This window comes from Myotis yumanensis, unplaced genomic scaffold (genome assembly GCF_028538775.1).
Source record: "Myotis yumanensis isolate MYYU_CA2020_CCGP unplaced genomic scaffold, mMyoYum1.0.hap1 SCAF_2, whole genome shotgun sequence".
Taxonomy (NCBI): Eukaryota; Metazoa; Chordata; class Mammalia; order Chiroptera; family Vespertilionidae; genus Myotis; species Myotis yumanensis.
This window is the reverse complement of record NW_027223753.1, coordinates 68,136,200-68,153,257: the sequence shown is the minus strand read 5'-3', so window position 1 is coordinate 68,153,257 and position 17,058 is coordinate 68,136,200. Positions and strand designations below refer to the sequence as shown.

The following is a 17,058-nucleotide window of genomic DNA, read 5'->3' as shown; positions in this document are numbered from 1 at the left end:
TTAGGCTATAATAGAAACTTAGAGATCTTTCTGTTCTGGTCCTGGGACAGCTATAAATTCTTTTAATTTGTCTGTAGTGTTCCTTTTCCATCAATAATTATACAAGCCTAATTTGTCAGGATTAAGTAATCGGGCTATGCTTTAAAAATTAACCAAGAAGAAGTCCATTTAGGCCTAGTTAACTGAAACAACAAATTATAAATCATCAAAAGACAAATCAAGTGGAGCTTTTCCTAATCATTTCTCCTCGGTGGATAACACAAAGAGCCTAGTGTGAGGACACAAAGACAGACCCTAATAAGTAGCTGATGTGAGGCTGACGTAGTTGAATATGCTCATTGTATTGCAACAGTCATGGGAGTGGATGCTCGTCACAAGATAACTGTGTTAAATATTCTTCTAACCCTTTAATGTCAGTTAATTAATGCTCCCACAACTCCATGAAGTTATTGCCACTTTATAGACGAGGCAAGTGAAACAGTTATGTCATTTACCTAAGCCTGCACAACCCGTAATAGTAAAACTAGCTAGCATGAATATGAATCATCATCAAAGTAATCTTTGAGGAGAATAAAAAGTAGCTTAGCTCATTGGAATGAAGAGAGTGAACATGCAGTCATTCATTCACCCATTCACTCAGTAACGAGTGGAGAAGCCAGCAAAACCATGGAGGAGAGTGAACTCCCATCCTGCCTACTATCTGCCCAAACTTTAGCCAAGCTATGCAGTCTCTCAGAATGCCAGCTTCTTAATTGCACTAAAAATAAGAGCTAATTCTTCCTGGCCTACTTTCTACCTTCACATAGATGATAACATCAAGTGCAATGGAAACTCCCTCCTCCCAGGAGGTATCAGAGAACAACTGCCCATGAAGAAGGGATCTCCTCACAAATACAAGCTCTGTTCTCCCCACAAAACCTACCCAACATGCCCACAGTTTCAAGCCTTCTGGAAGATAAGAAACTGTCCTGCGTGGTTTCAGCAGACCTCTCCTGTGCAAAACGAGTCATTCTTCTTCCCACAGAACAAACACGACCTTTTCCCAAGTCTTTTCTCATTTCCAGTCAGAAGACATTCATGTTTAGAAGCTGCCTTCGTCTATTCTAGCTTCTATAACAAACAACCATAGTCAGGGTGACTTAACCAACAAACATTTATTTCTCGCAGTTCTAGAGGCTCAGAAGTTCAAAATCAAAATGCCAGAAGACTGAGTGGCTGGTGAGAGCTCGCTTCCCGATTCATAGACAGAGCTGTTCCCGCTGTGTCCTCCCATGGTTGCAGGGGCAAGGAAGCTCTCTGGATTCTATTTTATAAACCCCACTGAAGAGGGCTCTATCCTCAAGTCCTAATCACTTCCCAAAGGCCCCACTTCCCAAGACCATAACCTTGGGGATTAGGCTTCAACATAAGAACCTGGGAAGTAGGGGAGACACAAACATTCAGTTTATAGCAGAAGTTATCACTTTTAAAGTTGTGCTAATATAATTTATATTCACTGACAATCTGAAATTTGAGGGGTTTTTTGGGGGGGTGCAATAAATAATCAGGAGGAATTTAATCCATTCCTTCCATGAAAAACAACTGAAGTTCTAAAGTAAGCAAAGTTTGACTTAAGCAATTACCAGGGGATCCTTGTGAAATGAATGAATGAATGAATGAATGAATAAATAAATAAATAAATAAATAAATAAAAAGTTAATGGGGCCCTAGCCAGTTTTGCTCAGTGGATAGAGCGTCGACCTGCGGACTGAAGGGTCCTAGGTTTGATTCCAGCCAAGGGCACATGCCCAGACTGCAGGCTCGATCCCCAGTGGGGGGTGTGCAGGAGGCAGCCAATCAATGATTCTCTCTCATCACTGATGTTTCTATTTATCTCTCTCCGTTCCTCTCTGAAATCAATAAAAAATTTTTTTAAATAAGTTAATGAAACTATTTAATTCTATGACCTTTTCCTCAAATTCCTTTTATATTAGTCTCTTCTGTTCTATCACCACTGCCCTATTTGGTCTCCCAATATAATCTCTGTCATCTCCAGCATGTCCTCCATACAGATGCTAGCATTACTTTCCAAAACAAAGCCGATGACATCTTCTGCTTCAAAACCTTCTTGTGGCATCTCGGCTCCTCCTGATGAAGCTATGTGCTATTTGCAAGGTTAAAAATGCATCTCCAAGCTCACCCCAGGCAGCAGCTGAGCCAGAGTCAGCACTGGGCGGTCCAGCTCCCACTCCAGTGCTCTCATTCTTTCATTCATGCCACAACAGGAAAAGCTGACTGCTTGGGAAGGTTACACTGTATCTAAAAAACTCAGTCCTAGTATGAGGTTGATTTCAAGCATTTTTTATATCAGTGTAATAGCAGATAACAAAATTGGCAAAATATGGGTCATCGGGCAAAAAGAAAGGAGCTACATGACCAAAAGAATCAAGAATGTAGAGCTAGAAGGAACTTCTGGCCCTCACGTCATGTCACATGCAACAGGCATCCAGAACATTCAGTTTCTTTAGCTCCAAAAATTGGATTCATGTCCCATGATTTTATATTCTAAAACACTGTGCTAAATTATTTTATCCTGTATCTGCCCCTTAAACATAAAAATACAAGCAATGCAAATTTAAAATATAATAAATTTAAAAGTAATTGTCCAGAAGATGGAATCAATTAACTGGAATATTTCATTTAATCATTAGGGCTGTCAAAGAAAATGATACATGAAGATGTAATCTATGAATAAGCATGCGAAGAAGGTTAAAAACTACTTGTGGAATCTTCTCCCAGATCTAATGGAAAAACATTAATTTCTACAATATCTAGAACATATTTAATTGTAATTCTAAAACAACCACAAAATAAGCATGCATTAATGATTTAATTACTTATTTAAAACAATTCACAGGAGCAAATACTGCAAGCTATTATTCATCAAGATAGATTTCATTTTAATTTTCATATAACACAGGCTAAGTACCTCGAAGGGAGGAAAACCGAAGTTGGCAAATCTTCTCTATTGAGAGCTTAAGTTAAACAACGTGAAATTCATGATGGGTAAACCTAAAAACTAGCCCAAAATGCCCTCCTGTGAATATGCTTCAGAAGATTTGTCTTTTGCAGTGGGTTGACTCTGGCACTAATTTTTGTACTCCATCCCCTCCACAGGCTCCCATTGCTCTTCCTCAGCATCATGACTCTGAGTGAGAAAGGTCTGATGAGTGCAGAACAGTGCGGATCAGCCTGCAACCCCAGGGCCCGCTCCCAGCTGGGCTGGTCCCCTTCTGCCACCAATAAGGAACAAGCCATGCCTGAAAAACCTAGATCCCTTGTTAGCATTGGAAACCATGTAAGGAGACGCTTATTACATCCACTTTGTTCTCTATTTCTCTGGTGCCCATCACCATAGTAACAAGGCACACAGATGGAAAAGTAGGCTAGAAATATCCCAAAATGGGGGGTGGATATGGGGAGTATGGAGGAAAGGGCCTTTCACTGACTAAGAGAGAAAAGGCTAGAATTTCTCCTCTTGAAGGTATCACAATATTGAGGGGCAATTCCAATGGAAAAGGTAGGTTTTCTTTGTCTTTAAGAGCAACAATAGAAAGCAGATTAAAATTCAATAAATATTAATGTTTATTGGAGGCAGATTTGCTGTGCTTTGGAGGTTTTAAAGCCAGATGTACTTTATTAGAAAATCTTGTATGCAAATAGAAATGTTTATATAGCATCCAATTTCAGAAATCAGGTACTCGTTCCATGGTATGGATTACTGCTACTTAAACTTTTTGGTTAGTAGAGTACAGCATAGGAAATATAGTCAATAGTATTATAATAAATATGTATGGTGCCATGTGGATACTGGAAATATTGGAGAAACACTCTGTAAAGTTCATGATTGTCTAACTGGAAACTACACAAAATAATGTAATTGAAAAACAATTTAAAAATGTTCAAAAAGAAAAAAGAGTTTTGGTTACAAAGGAGTATAAAATTTTACCAAATGATTTTTGGCCACAGTGATATATATATATATTTTTTTGGCCATGGTGAAAATTTTTTTAAAAAATGTTTTTGGTTATTTTTTAGTGCTAAAAGTTGAAATATTTGTCAAGGAAGTGTGGCTAGAAAGATAAGTTGATATAATGAATATTTTCCTGAAAGTGACAAGTTTATCTTCCAAGTTTTTGTATAAAATGCCCCAAGAGGAAATTACTGGGTGGGATGATGGGAGTGACTGCTTTTTCACCCTAGGGAGTCACTGCTCCTCTGAAATCTAGAACAAAGCCTTTCACATCTCCAGCCCCTCTACTGCCTGTACATTTAGAGACCTCTAAAGGCACTGTCAGTCCCTATCCGCTCTTCAAAGCCATGATGTGCCAAAGTTTCACTGTAAGAACAGATAAATCTGCCCACACTCCAAGGTCTACATTCTTTGTTGTTATATTTTGTCCTTTCCTGCCATCAGCCTGAGTCCTCCTTGCTCAGAATTTTCTAGGACATGTGGAATTCTTGGGGTATTATTTATGCTGTGACTGGTCAGGAAATAGGAAAAGGAACCACACTGGCCACATTTAGCTACTTGGGGAAGTTTTAGTCTATGCAAATAAAAATGGCACATATACAAAAAAAGCAGGAGATGCTTTATGGATGATTGCTTCAGAAAATGTATCACTCTAGTTACGTAGATTTTAGTGGAAAAAGCAACAGACAACTTTGTGGGGATCTTTAGGTCCTTGGCTCAGCCACCAACTAGTTGTGAAACTGTGGCTCATTTTTACTTGGCCTTTCTCCACCTTAATGTCCTGTAAGTGAAAGGAAAGCATGTTTAAATGTTATGCATAACATAAAAAAGTTAAAATCAATAGATAACCTTGAAGGTCCTTTCTAAATAACTCTAGAATATCATGACTTGAATCAGCCAAATAAACTCAAGGTTTTGAACTCTGACTCTGGTGACCTTATTATTCAGGTCTTCTCAAAAGCCCCTACCCAAGGAATGTTGTCCCCAATCAGCTCCTCTGATCCCCATCACCAATCATTCTCTAACCCTTTATCTGCACTATGACATTATATCTTGCATTTGCTTACTGTCGAACTTTCCTCTTCTAGGATGTATGTGCCATGCAAAACGAATTTTCTCTTTTCTGTTTTTTTTCTCCCCCAAATGTTGGATTTATTCCCAGAGACTGGCATGATGGCTGACAAGTATTAAGTGCTCAAAAAAAAAAAAATCTCTTGAATGTATTAGTTTTTTAAAAATCTGTAAAAGTCAGTACAAAAACTCAAGTATGTTACTTTTCTTTTTAAGAAGTCTTGCTAAGAACCATGCACTCTACTAAGCATTTTATAAGCATATCTATCTTACATAATCTTCACATGGTCACTTTAAGTCAAGTTTTCCGATCCTTAGAGCCTTTTATAAAAGGACACATCTGGGGAAAGGAGCCAGGCAGTACATATACTGTAGAAGAAAGTTGCTTTATCAAGTGCCAGATGTGCCATTAACTTGTGGAGTTTGCCTAGATAAGCCACATATCCCACTGCAAACTTAGTTTCCACATTTTATCATGGGAATAATACTTGGCTCATCTACTGCAGGTCATCAATAAAGGTGAATAATTTATAAATGCTTTCCACTCTAGCTGGTTTGGCTCAGTGGATGGATCGTCGGCCTGCGGACTCAAGGGTCTCAGGTTCGATTCCGGTCAAGGGCATGTACCTTGGTTGCGGGCACATCCCCAGTGGGGAGTGTGCAGGAGGCAGCTGATTGATGTTTCTCTCTCATCAATGTTTCTAACTCTCTATCCTTCTCCCTTCCTCTCTGTAAAAATCAATAAAATATATTTAAAAAAATAAAAAAATAAATGCTTTCCAAGTTAGAAGTGATGTACAAATGTATAATATACCAAGTAATGTGGGGGTCCCTGTAAAGTATTTCAGGAGAGATTTGCTATACGCTGTTGGGAGAAGGCATGAAAACAGGGGACATCTGTAAAGTGTCCTTTGACACATGGCCACAGCATCTAGGAGCCAGGAGGACTCGGGAAAGCTCCCTACTCTGTAGGATGATGGCTAGGCTAACTCCTCTCCCTCAGATGGCGTTACCCATACAGAAAAAAGTCCAAAATCTAGCCTGGGACCAACCTTTCTGCATGCTGAAATTCATAACCTCCTCCTGGGAAGAAATTAGCATTTTTAAATAAAACATGAAATAATTCTTTTCCAATGTGATTGAGACTTATTCTTAGAAACCACTCACCCACTGACTTAGCTGACTATCAGTCAAGCATCTGGTGATTTTTTACCAATGTTTTTCTTTTTTTGTATCTAGTCTAACAGTGGGTATAAAAATTATGTAACTGTTTTAGGAGAGTTTGTTCATGTATTCTTAAAATGGATGATGATCAAATCACATTGGTATCAAATTAGCTTCTGTTGGATACATATATAAAAGAGTGGCATGCATTAGCCAGGCTCTTTCCCTTCTGAATGTTACTACCCACCAAGAGGAAATCTTTAAATTGGTCTAATAGGAGGCTTTTGCTTTCAGGTTGATAGCTAATTTGACTGAAAAGTTTTCTTTAGCACTCAAGCCAATTCACCTTTAAACAGGGCATTTGGGGGGTTGGGGACCCTTTTTGTGTTTTATTTTGGTGGTTTTGTGTTTTGTTTTGTTTTTTTGGAGGAAGACGTACTCTGAAATCATTTATTTCCAGATCATCAATTAACCTGTGTCTATCTGCTTCAAAAAAACTGATGTCCTGTTGGTTCTTTCGAGCCATCCCCTTTCCTCCCTTTTCACATTTATCCTTTTCCCACATTCAAAAAGAAAGGCATGCATATCACTGCTTAGGAGTCTGCTTGTAGCACACTGTCCTGGGGAGTTTTACTCCCCAGGGCCCACACAGAGGGCCATTTTGAAGTACCTGTAGGGTTATAGAGGTTAAGGAAGTGAGCGACTTCCATGACTGAGAAACAAACCCTTTGGGGAGTCAGGGGAAAGTTTCCATTTCTTTGCTTGGGGCAACACTGGAGAAAGAGCTAATTAAGTTGTTAGCAAAAAACAAAATCACTTTTATGATCAACCACTACATAACTTTTGGCATAGAACTCAGGAGTTTAAAACATAGGGTTGGGATTATACTGCTTTTGTGTGAGTATTTCATAAACAACTTATATTTTAAAAGCAACACATGATTTAATATGAAGCCAAGCTTACTCTATCAACAAGTAATATTTAGTTATGTATAAATAAACTATTTTTAAGTCCCAGGCACCTCATTGAGAGATAATTTTCCAATAAAATTTTACCTATGCCTAATAATGATTCATCAAAATTCTAATGTGATTGTTCTGCTCAATTGTACACTAAAAAAAAAATCATAATTTAATCTAAAAGAAATTTTATTTCACAGGAACTTCTTGTCACAAAAATTTAAAAAAATAAAAATGTAGTATGTGTAGTGTGTGTGTCACAAGAGTAGGATAAGGTAATCAATGAAAGCTTTTCAAACATAACAATGTTACTTTGGGATTAAGTTTAATAAGAGCAGAGGAATGATGTGAATCCCATGAGGGAAACAAATGTGTAAAATTCCCAACTTTTCCAGAAGAGCTTATTCATGTACTTTTAAAATAGATGATATGGCAAATAAGAAGTCATCTTGGTATTAATTTAGCTTCTATTGGACACATTAACAAGAATTTTTAAAATCAATATTTATAATATTGGAAAGTCATCTTTTACAACTATTTAAAAATCATGATAAAAATTTAGACATTACATTTTAACATGTATGAATAGAGCACATAGTTTTTCTAAATACTCTTAGGCGGTCCTGGAAAACACACATTAGGAGACACTGTTCTAAACTGTCTGAAAGCCAAGAACGTACGCTGACCATCTAACATTTTTACTTCATATAGAAAGACAAAGCAAGGATTATTTCAGAAAAGAGTAAAAGCAGTCTAAAGCATTCCCTGTAAATTGGCAAATGCAGAACTCTGAACACGGTATATGTTCAATAAACTCAAGCTCATTAACAAAATATATTGGCCATACAACTGATATCTATTAACGGCATAAATACAATATGCCTTTCTACTTCTAAACTTCAGGGAGAGCTTTCAAATTTTATTCAAATACCAGTCAAAAGTATGTTATTGAAACAAAGCCCTGGATTAGGTAATAAGCAAGCTGAATTTTATTCCCTAATTCTTTCCCAGATCTCCATTTACATGCCAAGTATTATGCTGGCCCAGGAAGCCCTGGAGATGAACAAAATAATCTTTATCGTGAAGGAAGACCTAGGAGGAAGCATAGCTGTTCTCGGGCTCAGGTATTATAGTAGGAACCCAGGCTCAGAGGCGGCACAGAGGAGGGAATGAGGAGCTCTAGGGGTTGGAAGGAAAGTGTCGTGAATGATCTTTGAGAATAGGTAGGTATGCTGGAACTGATTCTTGAAAGACGGGCAGGTGTTTGAAGAGGGGACACGAGCCTCCCAGATGGAGGGAAGGAAGAAAGCTGTGGAGTGCAACCGTCTTCCTCCCTGCACTGTAAATAGTTGAGGCTGGTGTATGAGGTTGCAATTGTGCATGCTGTGTCCGTGGCACATGATCTGCTGATTAAGACATGACAGGGTGGCAAGAGGTGAAGCTGGAGAGCTGTAGAGGCCAACAAAGGGAGACTTTACTACATGGCTCACCAAGGAGTTTGGACTTGATCCTGTGGCAAAGCAAGTCATTAAAGGTTATTAAACTGGGCAGTTACAAGATTTCCCTCTCAGAAACATTACATTGGTGTGGACAACAAATGGGAGGAGGGATAGAAGACAGGAAAGACTACAAACTGAACTATTGGTTGGAAGACAATTAGCAGTGATCCTGGAAAAGACTCAGGACGGCAAAGGGGCTGTGTAGGGAAGGTGCTGATGGGAGGAACCTTAAGAATACGGTCTCTGGACAAGTTGCTTATCAACTGTAGAAGGAACAGTTTAGGGGGGAATGGGACAGAGACAAGCCTAGGATGAGTTCTATGATTCTCTGGGTCATGTAACTGGGTAAAAAACATTGTTATTGAAAAATATGGAATCTAAAGATGAATAGCCTGTTTAGGGGAAAAGAAAGAACCTTCAGTCTACTAACTTCAGGCCTTCATTTGTTCTACGAGGCAGGTTCCTTAGGTATTATTGGCCCCATTTTATTCTCAAAGGGGTAAAGTTATTTGCCAATATCACATGTAGCAGTCTGAGAAGCTTACTGAAAACCAGGCTTAAGAGTAGGTATACAGGGAGACGGGTTCACGCTTTCACAGAACTTATATTTTAATTAATGGGGGTTAAAAGGAATAGAAGACAAACCAGCAAGCAAACAAAAAGCCGAGGTCTGAAAAATGACAATGGGGGCAGGGATGGGTGGTCAGGGAAGGTATCTCAGAGGTGACATCTGAGTTGACTCCTCATAGCGGAGAAGGAAGCAGTCATGCAAATTCATAAGGAAAGAGCATTCCATGTAGAGAACAGCAATGAGAAGTCCCCGAGGTAGGAACAAGCCTGGTGTGCCACTGAGGGAGGAATTCCAAATGCGTGGCAAGTGGGGAGCAAGAGCGAGTCCCAGGTGCAAGGGCGTTTCTGGGAGGGTGAAGGAGAAAGGCTGGTGGCACCTTTGGGTGGTGCAGGCACAGCACAAACTCTCTTGGGCAAGCCTGGGAACCTGAGCCCAGGCACAACACTGCGTCTGAGAACCTGCATCATGACTCACAAAGGCTTTTGGAAGACAGATCACTGCTCAGTTGAGGACTGCCTATTTCGGCTCTGAAACAGGGCCAGGAACAAACTCATTTAGTTTTGCCTTGAGAGATGAACTTTAAAATCTTTAGATGAACAGAACTTATTCATCTTAAATTATCTACTCAGAGCAAGAAACAACTTGCAGTCCAATGGCAAGCAGCTCTGCCCCTGAGGCTCGTCATGCCGCACCACCTCCAAGGCTCTCAAAGGGATTAGAGACATTTCTCCCAATTGGCTCAGCTGGACAGGGCAAGGAGAAATGGTGGCCTACTGTCAATATGTGGAGCTGGGCTCCTGCCTATACAAACCTGAGAGCTTAGAAGGGACTGGATACTGGTGCTGCCCGCTGGCCCTGAGAGGCCATCCCAGCACAGCAGTCCAGCCAGTTCTCTGGAACACACTGCCCATACCTCCCATCCTGTGGTCATTTTTTCACTACTGCTTTATGTAAAGAGCTGCCAATTCCGCCAACGGTCTTTCATATGGCCCCCATCCAGGCAAATGGCTTCAAACTCCATTTGCGACCGGTGATACAGATCAAGCCTCTGACCTTCTCTGAAAAGATCCTACTTTACTGCCAACTCTCTCCGATGTATCTGCCTGTCGTATCTAAAAGCATCTATATTTAAAGTTTGCCCATGTAGCTCCTTTCAGAGTATCACACTGAGAAGATACATATTATATACACTTATTTCAAAGATGGCTCCCAACATTATGAAATGCCTTCTCTGTAATGGTGTTGGAACCCGTGGCACATCCTGGTTCTTGCCTAAGGGCAGGCTCAGGTCATGTCTGAGCTCATTTCCAACCACACTCCTGAGCTTTGCAGCTCACGGGCCAATGTTTTGTTCCCACAGACTCCATTCAACCTCCAACCATGAGGCATTTGCATGTGCTTTCACAGCAGCTGTATGTCTCCTTCCTGACAACTTTCACAGTGGCATTTAAAATATATATTTGATTTTAGAAGGGAGAGGGAGAGAGAGATAGAAACATCAATGATAAAAATAATTAATCAGCTGCCTCCTGCACCACCCCCCTCACCTCCCACCCCCACTGGGGATGAGCCGAAACCTGGGCAAGTGCCCTTCGCGGGAATCTAACAGTGACCTCCTGGTTCATAGGTCGATGCTCAACCACTGAATCACGCCAGTCGGGGCATAGTGGCATTTTTAAAATTTATTTGCTGACTCCTCTAGTAAACTGAAACTTTCATGATGGCAGGGAATACATTTGTGCTTGCCACTGTAGTCCCAGAACCTAGCATAGTGTCTGGCACACAGTAGACAGTTAATAAATAGCTGCTGAAAAGAATACTATGAAATATATACAATCATGGAAATGTTTCAGCTTCTCAGAGTGAAACAGCCCCAAATTATCAAATCAAGGCTGATAAAGCTTAAGGCTTAGCTATTCTGTTATTTATTTTAAAAATATAGGAAAGATTTTGCTGTCATTTGGGCTTAAACTGATTATGGAGACAATTCTCAAAACAGTTTGACTAATAATTTAATAACATTCATTTGGATATATATGGAAATGACCATTATTAATATATTTTTTAATGGAATGAGTTCATTTTCAAAAAGCTTCACCCAGGTTAAGCCAAATTAAAAAAGAAAAGCTACTGCTTACTTTATCAGGTACAGTATTAAGCATTCTATACACATGTTTTTCATTTAATTCTCATATCTGATTATTACTCCCAGTGCACAGATGAGGAAATTGAGGGTGCGGAGAGGCTGAGGTTACACAGAGTGGCAAAGCCAGGATTCACATCTGGGTCTATTTGATTCCAAGAGCTATGTTTTTCATCGAAGCCATGTTTTAAGCTAAGAAATAAATGCTGACATTGAGTAATAATGTGTTGCCCTCTCCTATGAAAAGGTACAAGCATACAATCTGATACCACCAACTGGGCAAATGCCTAACTACTTAAAATAGGGTTTGGATGCCAATGATGTTGCAACAGGGAAACTAGGCAATTCCTGAAAGAGGAATAAGGAGGAATATGAACTAACATTGACTGAAAACTTGTTATGCCAGACACTGTATTAGATACTTTCATGTATAATATTTCTTTTAATTGTTAAGAATCCTGTGTGAATGGGTAATACTGGTCAAGAAAGAGTTGTAGAGGAACTGTGGTGTTTGGCTACCCAGTGTTCATTCTCTCCTTTTTCCTAAGGAGGTGAACCTCCCACATTTTAGCTGGGCATAAGGCTATCTGAAATAAGGACAATATTATAACATCTCTACTCCAGCTAGGTGAGGCCACATCACTAAGTTCTGGCCAATGAGATGTAACAAGAAGTATATGACAGCCTCAGAAATGTTCCTTAAGAGAGCTTCCTTAAGAAAGGCTTCTGCCTTTCCTCTGTCTCCTTCCCGTCTTTCTACTACAGGACTTGAACCTGGATGTGATGGCTGAAGCTCTACCAAGGACGACCATGAACCTGAGGGCCTCGCCTGAGGTATGATAGATCTAAAAGGCGGAACTAGCCTAGGTCTCAGAAGACTGTAAAACCATCACGCCAGCCCTGGAGTGTTCTTCTGTAAACTTTTTTTTTCTTTTTTAGTGTGAAAGAGAAACAAACGTCACTTCGTTTAAGCCATTGTTCTCTGCGGTCTCTGTAATTGGCAGCTAATCTTAACTAACCCAGCAACTCATCCAAACCCAGACCTGCAAAGTCCATGCTCTTAGGCAGAAGCCTGAAGAACTCCTACTTACAATTTGCAATAGATTGGGGGTGGGGGTGGGATGAAAATGCTGCAGAGGAGTTTGACCGAGGAAGGGAGGTTTGAATATGCTCTCAAATTGGCACACTTGAGAAACGATCAGAAGGAATATGCTAGTTGACAGTGAGGAATTTAGCCTCCCTCAGAGACGGGCAGAGGATGATCTCGGGTACCTGCACGGAGCTGGAACCAGAAGGGGAATAGAAGCTGTGCAGCTGGTAGCTTCTGTGAAAGATGCTGCTGGCTGAGGAGCAGGCATTGTAGAATGGAGCTCTGGAAATGGCCACAGGATCAGAGAGGCAAGAAGAGTTACAAGAAACTCTGAAGTGAAGAAGTAGGAGATGAAGTTCAAAGATACAGTCTGGAAAAGCACAAGCAGATTGACCCATATCAACGACAGCATAAAGGTCAAAAGGCAAAAGGAAAGATCAAGGTTGAAACTCTGACAACTTATTCATTTCCTTTACACAATTCACACACCGCCGACGTGCATTTAAATGATGTTGGAGTGGAGTAGAATCCTAAGTGAAGGGCAGTTGTAGGACAGGGGTTTTATTATTACCCTTTGTTGAATTTCTAAATCAACAGCAGTGTTAAGATCTTTGAAGAGAGATTCAGTGACTGCAGTTAGGCCTACTTTTATTTAAGATCGTAATGACCCAGAGAAGAAAAAAAAAAAAAAGCTATGCCCACCAAAGAGAGTATTTTAAATACTAGAAAAAAACTGTCATAAAGGTATGTAGGAAATTTAGAAGCTACAGATGGAAAAAAGTGGAAATAGTCAATGGCAATGAAAGAAAAAGCAGCAATATGAAAACCGACATGGCACAAATTAGAAGGCATTTTATAATTGGTTAAATAAATTGTGCTATAATTGGGCCTCTCAAATTCGTTCTGGTTGGTCACAGGTCTAAACTGCTGCAGGATCCTGTGCTCTGGAGGCAGGACAACAGGGAGAGACATGCTTCCTACATGGAAAGCAATGCAAATCATTCCACCAAGTCAGGAGTAACACGTCAGATTCAGCATACATTCGTTACTGAAATATCAGTGTAGGCTAGAAGGATGTTGAAAAGGAGAACAAAAATAAAATTCAGGCCCTCGCTAGTTTGGCTCAGTGGGTAGAGCGTCAGCCTGTGGATTGAAGGTCTCAAGTTCGGTTTCGGTCAAGGGCACATGCCCCGGTTGAGGGCTGGATCCCCAGAAGGACGTGCAGGAGGCAGCAGCTTAATGATTCTCTCTTATCATTGATGTTTCTTTCTCTTTCTCCCTCTCCCTTCCTCTCTAAAATCAATAAAAATATATTAAAGAAAAAAAAATAAAAGTCAGGCCCTGGCTGGGTGGCTCAGTTGGTTGGAGAATCATCCCATAATTGCCAGTTCAATTTCTAGCCAGGAACATTCAGAGGTTGAGGGTTTGATCCTTGGTCAGGGCACATTTGGGAGGTAGCTAATCCATGTTTCTCTCACATCAATGTTTCTCTTGTCTCCTCTCTCTCTCTCTCTCTCTCTCATCCCATCCCTCTCTCCTTAAGAAAAAAATATCAATAATGAACATATCGTCAGCTGAGGATTAAAAAAAATAAAGTCATGCAGGCAATGGTTAGGGATCCTCCCATCTTCTCTCAGAGGACTTTCAGAGGAAACTCACTTTTAAATGGCATAATAATAAAAATTCAGAAATTCAATCTTGAGAGACAGTAAATGGAAATCGGGGATTAGATTAAATAGACTATTTTTTATATGGGCAGCAAAATCAAAAAGGAACATAAAAATACTCATATGCCATCAAAAAGGATTTGAAAATTAAAAAATAAAAACTTGTTTACAAATAAAAACTTTGGTTAAAGCAAGAGTCTTCTAAATATAATATTTGCCCCTCTCAATCTCAGAAAACAAAACCCCAAAATTACAAATTTCAGACCACTGCAGGAAAATACCCACACAGTCTAAACAAAATCTTGGAGGGATAATGGAATATTATTCAGTACTCAAAAGAAATAAGTTATCAAGCCACGAAAAGGCATGGAGGAAACTTAAATGCATATTACTAAGTATAAGAAGGCAACAGACTAATGATTTCAGCTATATGACATTCTGGAAAAGGCAAAACTATGGCTATGGTAAAAATATCAGTGGTTGCTAGGGGTTGGGGAGAGGAAGGGATGAATAGTGGAAAACAGGATTTTTTTTTTTTTTTTTTTAGGGAAGTGATACTATAGTATCATACTCTGATGATACTACAATGATGGATACACATTATTACACATTTATCCAAACTCATAGAATGTACAACACCAAAAGTGAACCCAAATGTGTAGTATGGACTCCGGGTAATGATACTGTTGTCAATATAGGTTCATCCACTGTAACAAATGGGCCACTCCGGTGGGCCATGCTGATATAGGGGGAGGTTATAAATGAGTAGGGGGAGGGGGTATATGTGAAATCTCTGCACTTTACTCTCAATTTTGCTGTGAATCTAAAACTACCCTAAAGAATAAAGTCTATTAAATAAAAAACTTGGACGACCTGGTACCTTCTCATCAACATAATGAATGTTGCTTTCATTATGAGGATTCTGAATAATACTGTCAACAATAAAATTAAATTTAATTTAAAAAATAAAGAAGAAAACAGCAATGGGGATGGTCTTCAAAAAGCAGATTTTAACTCGTCAAATGAAATCACTCCAGATGTGAAAACATTCATGTTGGGCTGGACACGTAAGAATACCTTTCCAACTGAAGAAACACAGTAAGTTTCAAAGAACAGTAAATTTCATTCTAACGTGCTTTTTTTTTCTGTAAAAAAAAACATTTTGTGGGGATAGTAGGTATAAGAAAAGTGCCACGATTCAACTGTGGACTCAGTGACAACTCTGCCCACTTCACTACCTGAACCAAGAGCAGAGCAGACTGTCAGGGCTTATCATCTCCAATCACACTGGCCCAATTACATCAGAGATTAGCTGTCATTTGCCTTCAAGAGTGAAGCTGCGGATTAGGAACGCCAGGGGCCAAAGAAAGTCACCGTGGCCCCCTCGACTCAGAGAGCATTGGGGGTTCGCAGGGAGGTGTAACCTGAACACATGCAGGGCACAGGAACCGTTAAATAACGATACTGCCGTTTGGATTCTTCTGTGCGCTTCAACCCTACACTTGTGTTTACGACACAGGACTGTCTGATAACGACACATGCCATTTAACTTCTTCGAAAGAGGTGAACACATTTCCCATTTTAAGTTGGCTGCATGTTTGCACACTGAGGAGTTTCAGAGATATCTTTTTACAAAGTTTTTTTTTTAAGTCTTTAGGCAAGGCAATTATATTGAAGGAAGTTCACGTGTAAGTTGCTTTTAAATTTAGTTTTGCTCTTGTCTTGGGGGGGGGGGGGGGAGGTGGGAAGGGGCGCTAACACGGTGTCTTTCTGACCACACAGAAAGGTCTTCCACAGAAGTCATCTAAAGGCAACCTATGGACTTTGGGCAGTCGGTTGAGGACACAGAGTAATGAAGAAACAATGCCTCCTCCCTTCTGACCTCTCAGCACCTGCCCCTCTGCCCCCCGCGAGGAGGAAACTCTTAGCTTCTCTCTTAGGTCGCCCCCTTCTCCAGCTAACAAACGAATGCTAACACCACCATCACACTGTAGGGGAACAATGAGTGTCCAATGAGCACAAAATGTTTGTCAACAGCGCCAGGGCAGGGGGCACAGGAGAGCGACCCCACGCGTACTCCCCCGGGAGAGGGCTCATCACCCCGGGGCGAGACCCCAGCCGGCACAACCAGAACCGCGCCCCCACACCGCCCCAGGACCCATATTCAGGTGCAGCGCCCGGAACGCCGGGGCAGAGCGCGGACCGCCTCGCTGCGGACAGGGACGAGGGAGCGGCGAGGCCGGGACTCGTCGCTCCGGCGCGGCCAGCTGCCCGCACGCCCAGCTCGCAGGGGAGGGTGGACAGGTAACCGCACCTGTTCGGCCACCCCCACCTGCTGCGCCCCCTCACCCGGTCCTCAACCTCCAGCACCGGGGTCCGGTCGGCACCTCTTCCGCGAGCAGGGGCGTCCCACCCCGACCTACCTGCGCGAGTCCAGCCCCCGACGCCCGCGCCACCGCGGCGGCCGCCCTGCGCCACTCGGGGCGCGCAGGCGGCGGCCCGGCGCCCGCACTCCGTCGGCTGCCGGCGGCCGCGGGCTCAGCGGGAAGCCCCAGCGCTGGCCGGCGCGCCGCCTCCGACCGGCTCCATTGTGACGCGGCGCCTTCCGCCGGCCAATCGCGGCGCCGCGGCGCGAACCGCTGACTAAGTTCGCGGGCGGAGGAGGAGGGGACTGGGCGGAGGCAGGGGGCGGGGGCGGGGGGCGGCGGCGCGGGTGGCGTGTGGCGGTGTCGGAGGAGGAGGAGGAAGAAGATGGGAGAGAGCTTGCGGCGGCTCGGGTAGCTGCTCCTGCTGTTAAATTTACGGTCGCCTCGGCCCCGGACTGTGGGGGCCGGTGACGCACCCCGCGCCGGTGCAAACAAAGCGCAGCTGCCATCGCCATG

At 41.8% G+C, this 17,058-nt stretch overlaps 1 protein-coding gene across 2 annotated transcripts in view; it reads right to left on the bottom strand.

The window, feature by feature from the left end:
* The window catches only part of LRRC8B (leucine rich repeat containing 8 VRAC subunit B), an 80,537-nt gene extending 63,841 nt beyond the window's left edge, over positions 1 to 16,696 (bottom strand). For both annotated transcript variants that reach the window (XM_070405564.1, XM_070405565.1), the window contains exon 1: positions 16,600 to 16,696. The gene's annotated coding sequence lies outside the window, so the exon portion shown is untranslated. The remainder of the gene's footprint in view (positions 1 to 16,599) is intronic.
* Between the last annotated feature and the right edge of the window lie 362 nt (positions 16,697 to 17,058).